This window comes from Pagrus pagrus (genome assembly GCF_965226575.1).
Source record: "Pagrus pagrus genome assembly, chromosome: 19".
NCBI classification, from domain to species: domain Eukaryota; kingdom Metazoa; phylum Chordata; class Actinopteri; order Spariformes; family Sparidae; genus Pagrus; species Pagrus pagrus.
Window position 1 is genome coordinate 19972647 of NC_140203.1, and position 8899 is coordinate 19981545.

An 8899-nucleotide genomic window follows, 5' to 3' on the forward strand; every position below is an offset into this window, starting at 1 on the left:
ATTCAATTTGCAAATTTCACTTTAACCAACGCGAAGAAAGCTGAGGCCCAAATGGAGTGGAGTGGAGCTCTTAGTCTGGCCAAAGAGCTGGCCCTCACCCAAAACAGTGGGCGGCCTATTGCTTATGGCATCCCTGTTAGCAGCTCATCAGAGCCCGTCACCCCCAGGACACACGTGTCTATTAAAGTGGGAGGGTTTATCATTTATGATTTTGCTAGTATTTAGGGAGGTTGGGAGCTCTCACTTAACCCTGTAAGACCCAGATATAGAAAAAAATGAGCAAAAATGTTTTTGACCTCTCAGATGTTGTTTTAGAAATTAAAGAGTTTTCAATTTTTTTACATTTTAGTAAGTTTTTAGGGAAATGTTGCAAATTTGCCACGCTGGGGATAGCTGGGAGCAGAATTTCTGTGTTTGTACTCACTTAGTCTGAACAGATATACAGAACATTTAAGTAGCCATGGTCTGAGTTTCCAGAGTTTGTCCTTCTTTTCCATCTCTGACAGAGTCAAGTTGTTTGTTAAGTGTAATGAAGTCAACAGAGATTGGAATCTGTTGCGGGACATCACATCAGAAACAGAGATGTACCGTGTGTCTGTCTCCCAAAACAAACTCTTCTATCTTTGTAGTTTTTTGTTTGTTTTTTAGCTTCTAAATGATCCTGAGCTATTTTTCTCAGTGTTGCCCAAGTAGCAGTTTGTAGCATTAGGAGATAGAAAAACAGGTTCTGAATGTTCTGGAGTTGTTGGGGGGATGCCTGTTGCATTGTTCAGGGACAGGTGTAAATGGTCTTGAATGTGTCCCTGTCCCTGAACTCTAGCCATTTGCATTAGGCCCGTCTTCAGGTACATGCCAAGCATCTTCTCAATTCCCCTATTATTGGTGTTAACAGATGTTCTATTTTTTTTGCAAGCTGTACTCATTTGTGTTTCTTGTCAGAGCCTCAATCATGTCTTCTGTCACAAACTTTTGGAATAGACAGGGTGGTAGACCATGTGTCGAGGGTAGAGATCTAAGTATTTCCATTAGTATGTCCATAAGTATTATCATTTCAATACAAATGCTGATCAAAATTCCACTACATTCAAACAATACTATCTGGCTGGCCTATTATGCTCTCCACTTATCATACTAAAAGGAACACATGCACCCCCCCCCCCCCCTCCCCTCCCCCCCAGAGTACTTACAGGTTCACATTCAAGACCATTTACACCTGTCCCTGAACAATGCGACAGGCATCCCCCCCAACAACTCCAGAACATTCAGAACCTGTTTTTCTATCTCCTAATGCTACAAACTGCTACTTGGGCAACACTGAGAAAAATAGCTCAGGATTATTTAGAAGTTAAAAAACAAACAAAAAACTACAAAGATACAGGGAGTTTCAAATACCATATACATTTTATTCATGTGTTTAATTTTGGTCTAAGCTAAACTAACTAAACATTTAACAGAAAAACACATTTAGAGCTTAGTTACACTGAATCATCTAACAATCAATTTTCAATTTGTGACCATGTGAGAAGTGCAGTGTCCTGATGTAATGTGTAAGGAGCACAGGCTATTTTGACTACCACCCTGATCCAACGTGGCAGAAATGCAACATGGACATAAGAAGCTCTAAATCAAATTTAATGAATGTTTTCCAAAATAACTAAATATGTTCATGTTCTAGACATTGTAATAGACACAAAAAAAATATCTAAGGAATTTTACTTACTTTAATCCTGACAAATCAAGTCATGCAAAAAAAGGAGATGAGCTCAGCGGGAAGTTTGCAGATAGAGTGAGTTCATGGCCAGATGACCGAACCTATAAACACTTATTCTATCCAATAGCATTGTGAGGACAAACAATAGGACCCATTAACTATGTAAATGTGGTCTTGAGAAAAAAAAAACATTTGTAGGCATTTTTTTAGAATTGTTAAAAGTGATGTGGCAAATTTGCAACAGGGGGTCCTACAGGGTTAATCCAGCCCCCAGTACCTCTGACAGAATCTGGAGCCCAGACTTTGGCATTTAACCTTACTCAGACTCAGTGTTGGGGATTAGTGAACTACATCACTACGTCATTATTCTTTTTTAGCTAGTTTAACTACATTTTTAACTACTGAAACTACAAAACAACTTTGGGCTCCATGGATCATCAGGGCGCCATGAGGGGATGAATGGATCCCAGGACCCAAGGTTTTAAGTACAAGTTTAAGCATGGATGTTTTTTCCTGCTTATAAATCAGATGTTCAGATAAGGTTGTTGCACGCTATTTTAGAAGTTACCTGGCTAACTGTGTAATCCGGAGCGGTGCAATATCTCCCCCAAGTCTATGGTTTTGTATACAATGTCCAACAGTCAAGCACCTCCCTTCCAGCCGCTGACAGTTACTGATAGAGTAGATCCTCCTGCCACAGCCAAACTGAATCCTCCTTCTGAGGAGCCTACATCCAACATTATTTCTGCTCTTCACCACAGATGGATGTTGGCAAACACTATATCCACAGCCACTGGATAATGACACAAGGCTTCCAGAGGTGTACATCTTTAATATCACGTGTGACTTTATGGTTGCTTGGTTCCACATAAAAACTTGCGTGTCCTTGTCCTTTAACACGGCTGCCTACAACAATGAGGAGGAGAGTCCATTGACCTCCACAGCATAATTGAGCACAGCAAGATGTTTTTGAATGTCATTGTCCATGTGTACAAATTACATAGTGTACTAGACATGCCTCAAACTTAACACTATATCAGTTGTTCCTCTCTGTAGCTTTCAGTCAAGGAGATAGAGGGTTTGTATAGGAAAGCTAATTGCAAAATGTGATCTTGAAATGGACCAAATTAAACTTCAAATAATAAGAACGCCAATTAACGATGTTGTTACTTAACAATTGGCAAATTATTTAAAAATACACATATAATAAAATATTAAAACATTTTGAGATTTTTTGCAGGAAGAAAAGAAGGCAAGTGAATTGATTTTTTCATCCGAAGAAAGTAAAAATGAAAATTAATGGGTTTTTTTAAGGTAATAAAGAGAACTTAAATTTAAAAAACAAGGTCAAAAGAAGAATAAAAAAGAAAATATTTATTTGAAGAACATCAGGGAAGGTAAAAAAACAATTTGTCTTAAATTTGACAGGGGACTGGTGGGAGGTAATGGTGGATTAATAGGAGAAACGGTTCTGACATATTGCATCTGAGTGCTCTTTCATCTCGGCCATCAATGAGATGGAAAGGATGGTCCTCCTCAGGGTCATTAAACTGTACAGCAGGGTGCCACTCTCCTCTAATTGTAGAAATATTACATAGAATAATGCACACCATGTGTGCCACATGCCCTCTTCGGGCTCCAAGCCTTAATAATGCCAGTGGTCCTCTCAACCCAGTCCTGCTGTGAGGCCGTTAATAGTATCGCCTTGGTCCAGTGTAAATGTTTCAGTGTAAGGCATACATTTCTGATGGCCTGACAAATGGTTGAATGACTGATGTGCTCAGTGTTTGTGATGTGTTAGAGAAAGCTGCCGTTTGCAAAGAACCCAATGCGTAATATCTGTTCAGAAGACACTGTGTGATGTGTCAGTATGAAGGGCCAGAGAAACGGTAATGTTTGCACAAACACTCCTTTTAACCTCTCTCGATATAAATTTCTCTGAATAAGTTGAGCCTCCATGTTAATGACATCATTCAGAAAAGGACGCCTGTCTGTTGCCCAACTGGTCCTGCTTCATGCTCAGAGAGAACAACTACATGTATCTGTCTGAGGTTCCATTTGCAAAAAAATTCAAATTGCCTTTTGTATAATTCAGATTAAAAATAAATTAAAAAAGCAGCATTGTAATTTTGAACCCAACAAAGTTATAGTACATATAAATTTGACATTTCCATGAATGACCATTCTTGTGTTAACTCACATGAGACTGAACTGACCAATCATGAGCTAAGAGGACTTTGACTGAGGAAGACATGAGGAAAACCGCAGAGGTGGATTCAGATGTTGATCAAAATATGAAACATGTAAATGTGTGTATAATTAACTGTGTAAACACTGTAACTATATTTGAGTGAAATAACTTACAGATATGGAATGAATTTACTTCAAAACCTTATGTCTATACTGTATATGCACACAAAATACATACATATAACTACAAAATATAAAAATGTAATATCAATAATGCCTAAAAAATAAAACATATGAATTTCAGTATGGCTTCTGTATCTATGAAAACATTTTAATAAAATAGTATCTCATTAAATGATTAAAAAGTGCTTGGCTCAATATGTGTAATTACATTGCGAGTGTTGGTCCTGACAGTGTCCTCAGTTTAGGAGAAGATGAATGCACGCTGGGCTCCACTCACAATTTGCTTTTTTCTTTTCAATTCATTTCCGAAAGCTGAGTAAGAGACAAATAAGAGTACTCTATGTCAAGACCCTGAGTTGTTCCTACCCACGTGAATCAATCATTCTAAAACTGACTGTCTGTTCTAGGTAATGCAATATAATAATTCACTACTTAAAACAACAATGATAACAATAATAATAATGACAAACCTGAGTGCTCTTATGAAAGAACACTAGAAGGACTGCATTGCCTGAGGTCTGAGAGCATCCTCAGTGTAAGCTGGAGATAGTTGCTTGGAAACGCTTGCGTTTGCTGCTCGACTGTCACCACAATCCTGCCTCCGATAAAGTATTTTGATGGATGGATGGTTAAATAAGCAGGGTGGTGATGGGTGGGAAAACTGAGAGCCTAGCAGGAGCCCAGCGATGCATGATGAATCCCCATGTACTGTACATCACATTTTTGGTAGTGCAAATAGAAGTTGTGTGATTTAAAAATTCATAACCAAAAAAGTAGTATAGTATTACAGATCACTGAAGCAAAACATCAGGACATAAAAATTCCCCCAAAACCTGAGATGGATGTGGATACATAACTCATGGAGACCTGGAGACACTGCTGGAATCATGCCAGATGTGGACATCATCTGAGATATCAGGCATTAGTGATTAGCAACTCAATGTTTGATGTCTGTGTCTGACTGTATGTTATTCCAATACATTTTCACTCCCAACTTGTCAAATACGGCAGCTTGGTCAGTGGCCTAAAGCTTCAAACTATGACTCTATCTACTCCTCACGTGTGAGTTTTGACGAGAAGACCTTTGCGGTCAAGTCATCAATAATACGCTGAATGCATAGTCCAGTTACACTTTCAAAATAAAGCTTGCTGACAAGCTTTACACATATCGTGACATATTATGGATTTGGTTGTCAGTAACGGATTGATTAGGTTTAGGCACAAAAACTACTTGGTCAGGCATCATCACAGCAACTACTTAGTTATGTAAACCAACAAAACTACTTGGTTAGGTTTAGGAAAAGATAGATTTTAATTCAAAAAAAATTACGTAACTTATGTTGCATATGTGATGTAAGTACATCTCTCACATAACTGTGACTTTCGTAACTTGAGTTATGTGTTTTATGTACATTAACTTACTTAATTAACCTATAAACAGATCACTCTTGGTAAAACGGGACATGAACCCTGGTCTCACAACGATTAGTCCAGTGTAACTACCCTGACCACCCCTGAGTTGACTGAAAAATAAGGAAAAATACCAACTTTTATTGTATATATATATATATATATATATATGGTATTTCCCCAATGTAATTGGTGTTTTAGTTTGTGTCACTTTACAAAAAAAACATACTAAATGTAAATAAAACATTGAATACAACAACATTTCTTATTTTGTTCACAAGTTGAGATCATATCTGCATGTACGAATGTTTCATCATTGAGGCCCATTGTACATTGGTTGAAATGTTGGTGGCACAATAAAACCAGTCGTGTGAAACCTCAGTGCCACTGACTGCTGACAAGACAAGTGCAGAAAATACATGCAGTGAGAGTTCCAGCATTCAGACGCAGACAGATATAAGAAGTGATGGAAGCAGCTGTGTGATCACATTGTGCAAAACATAAAGAAATAGGAAGGCGTTCGGAGTGGTGCTGCTGTGCAGAATGCTGTGCAACCAGTCATCCAGCAACTGGAAGAAAGGTTATCTGACTTTATTAAGCATCAGGCAACACAATCAAATTTCATGGTGTGGTTTATTCAGTGTCACCAGTCCATGAAAATGGCTGCAACAAAACAATGTTAGTGTTCCTTTTTATATGCTGATTGTACATGCAGCTTCCAACCGTGGAGGAAGAGGAGCTATATGAGTAGAAGCAGCAGGAACGTTAGCAGATCCTGCTGCCATCCAACCAGACACCTCGCTATCATCACCTCCATCTTCCCTGCCATACATCTCCTTACACATCTTATTCTCCCCGAGGGAAAAAAAGAAAATTAAACTCACCTGATGAGGCCATTGTTGAGCGAGAATTTCCCCTCTGATCTCCTGGATCTGGGAGGAAAATGCTGCACAATATGTGCATCATTTGCAATTACCGGCACCCTATCCTCAAAGCAAATGACACTTAATGATAGCAGTCTGTACGAGGGACATAAAGGGAGCTCATGAGCAAAATAAGATGCAGAGGGAAATATCAGTGTCTTATGATTTTTTTATTTATTTATTTCTTCATTTATTTGTGGCAGGATAAAGCAAGGGAATATTTTATGTAATTCACAAAAATACAGCAATTATAGGTTTCAGGCAGTGTTTATGTAGGGCAACGTGAACATGTCTGTGTCTGGAAACACTGCAGCTTTGTTTATGCACAACAGAATGAACAGATGATGTCTGAAACTGCGGCTTCTGGTTTACCACCAAAAAAACCACCGGGTGGATTATGAGAGATGATTCATGAATATCAAATCCATTCAGCTATTGAAATCATGAAAATCCACTTGACACAAATACAACATTAATGCATCATGCATCACCAAATATCAGCAGCTTGTAACAAAAATAAAGCCATCATATGGCATTTATGACAAACGCACGTCACATCAGAGGAAAGGCAAACTCCACCACTGCACAGCCTGTCTGGTGAATCTTTTATTAGGAGGGAAAATTCAGACTCTGTCAAGATAAAGTCCTTCAGCTGCTCCTGATCACAACAGGATAGTCAAGTTGCTCTCTCTGTAATAAGACCTTCATATAGCCTGATTTCCCCATGTTTGCTTCCAGTCTCCTGCAGACGTCTCCTGACAGGCTATGGTGTCCCACACTGGTGCCACATCTGGCCAGCTGTCCATGACAATGTTTGGACTGTCAAACAATACAAAAAAAGGGAGTAGTAAAAAGAGCAGGTTGTTGTAAGGAACGAAAACATATCATAGTTCAGATCTCAATTACTAGCTTTTCCCCGAGCTTTCCACCAAAAATCAGCTGATAAAGAGGACCTCATGGGTTGGATATACAAGCTTTCCATGGAAAGTGCTCAGTTGTGACATCACTAGTACCATGACAACGGGAGGCTGTGTGACAACTGAGCAGTATCCATGACAACTGGGCAAACTCCATCGACAGATACACTGACAAAGACTGTGACATACAGTCGACAGCTCAGGAAAAGCAAGGAATTTAATATTTTGTTGTTGTTTTTTGTAGTAACACTTTATAATAACCGTCATTAATAAATGGTAAAGTTATAGTCAATCAAACTTTAGTTAATAGTAATTTCACTAATAACAAACAATGAAATGCTTTATAAACCATTTATTAAGCAACTGGTTATTGTAAAGTTGCAACTGATGTTTATAAACCCTTACAATTGCTTAATAAAGCATTTAATTTGTTAACAGTCAAAAAATTATTAATTAATCTTAATCATCTATGAATTTGCCATATTTTAATATTATGTTGTATTGTAAGTGTTACCTTTTTTAATTTCATTATGATGTTGATATTATTAAAGGGGAACTACCGTTTTTTGCAACCTGGACCTTATTTCTAGCATAAAATACGATCATTTACTCATCCAGATAACTTTGGTGTCATTTGGAGTCGTTCGGACAAAATTAGATCCGGTGTAGCGCCGATATATCCATATAATGCGAGTGATCGGGGCACAGAAGCGCAGCCTCTATATAACGCATTATCTGCCGCGAAACTAGTTCATTTCACCAATATATACATCCGGGGTCGGTAGGTTGACCTACTAACCTCTGACCTGGATGATGTCATCTCTGAAAGCCGCGCGCACCCGCAACAGCCGGCTTGTTTACCTGTAGTTTGCTACTGCTAGTTTTTTGCAACAGGGCTGAATATTTTTCCGATTCTGAGGTGGTGGACGATGACTTTGTTTATGATGGACGTCCTTACCGTTTTGAGCCAGAATACACGGATGGGGAGCTCGTTGAAAGGGGGATGCGGAGGCAGAGAGAGGAACAGCTGGCCAAAGAACAACAAACGGCTGCGGCTAGGCTAAATGGCTAGGTCAACCTACAGACCCCGGATGTTGATAACAGGCAACTCAGAGGGGAATAGCACTAGCGTATCATAACAAAATATTGGTGAAATTAACTAGTTTCGCGGCAGATAATGTGTTATATAGAGGCTGCACTTCGGTGCCCGAATCTATCGCATTATATGGAGATACGCGGCGCTCCACTGGATCTAATTTCGTCCAAAGGACTCCAAATGACACCAAAGTCATCTGGGTGAGTAAATGATCGTATTTTATGCTAGAAATAAGGTCCAGGTTGTAAAAAACTGTAGTTCCCCTTTAAAGGTGAGTGAGTACATCATTATCTGTATCTTTTTTGGACCAATTAAGTTATCTGTATCATTGTCCTCACTTTGAATGGGCGGGGTTAAAGCACATGTGGGAGGTGCTTAAAACAGAAGTGGACTGGACAGGAAGTTGTTAATTAAAATTAATTTAAAGGCTGCTATGTTTTCACCCGTGTCCATTTGTTGGTCGTTTGGT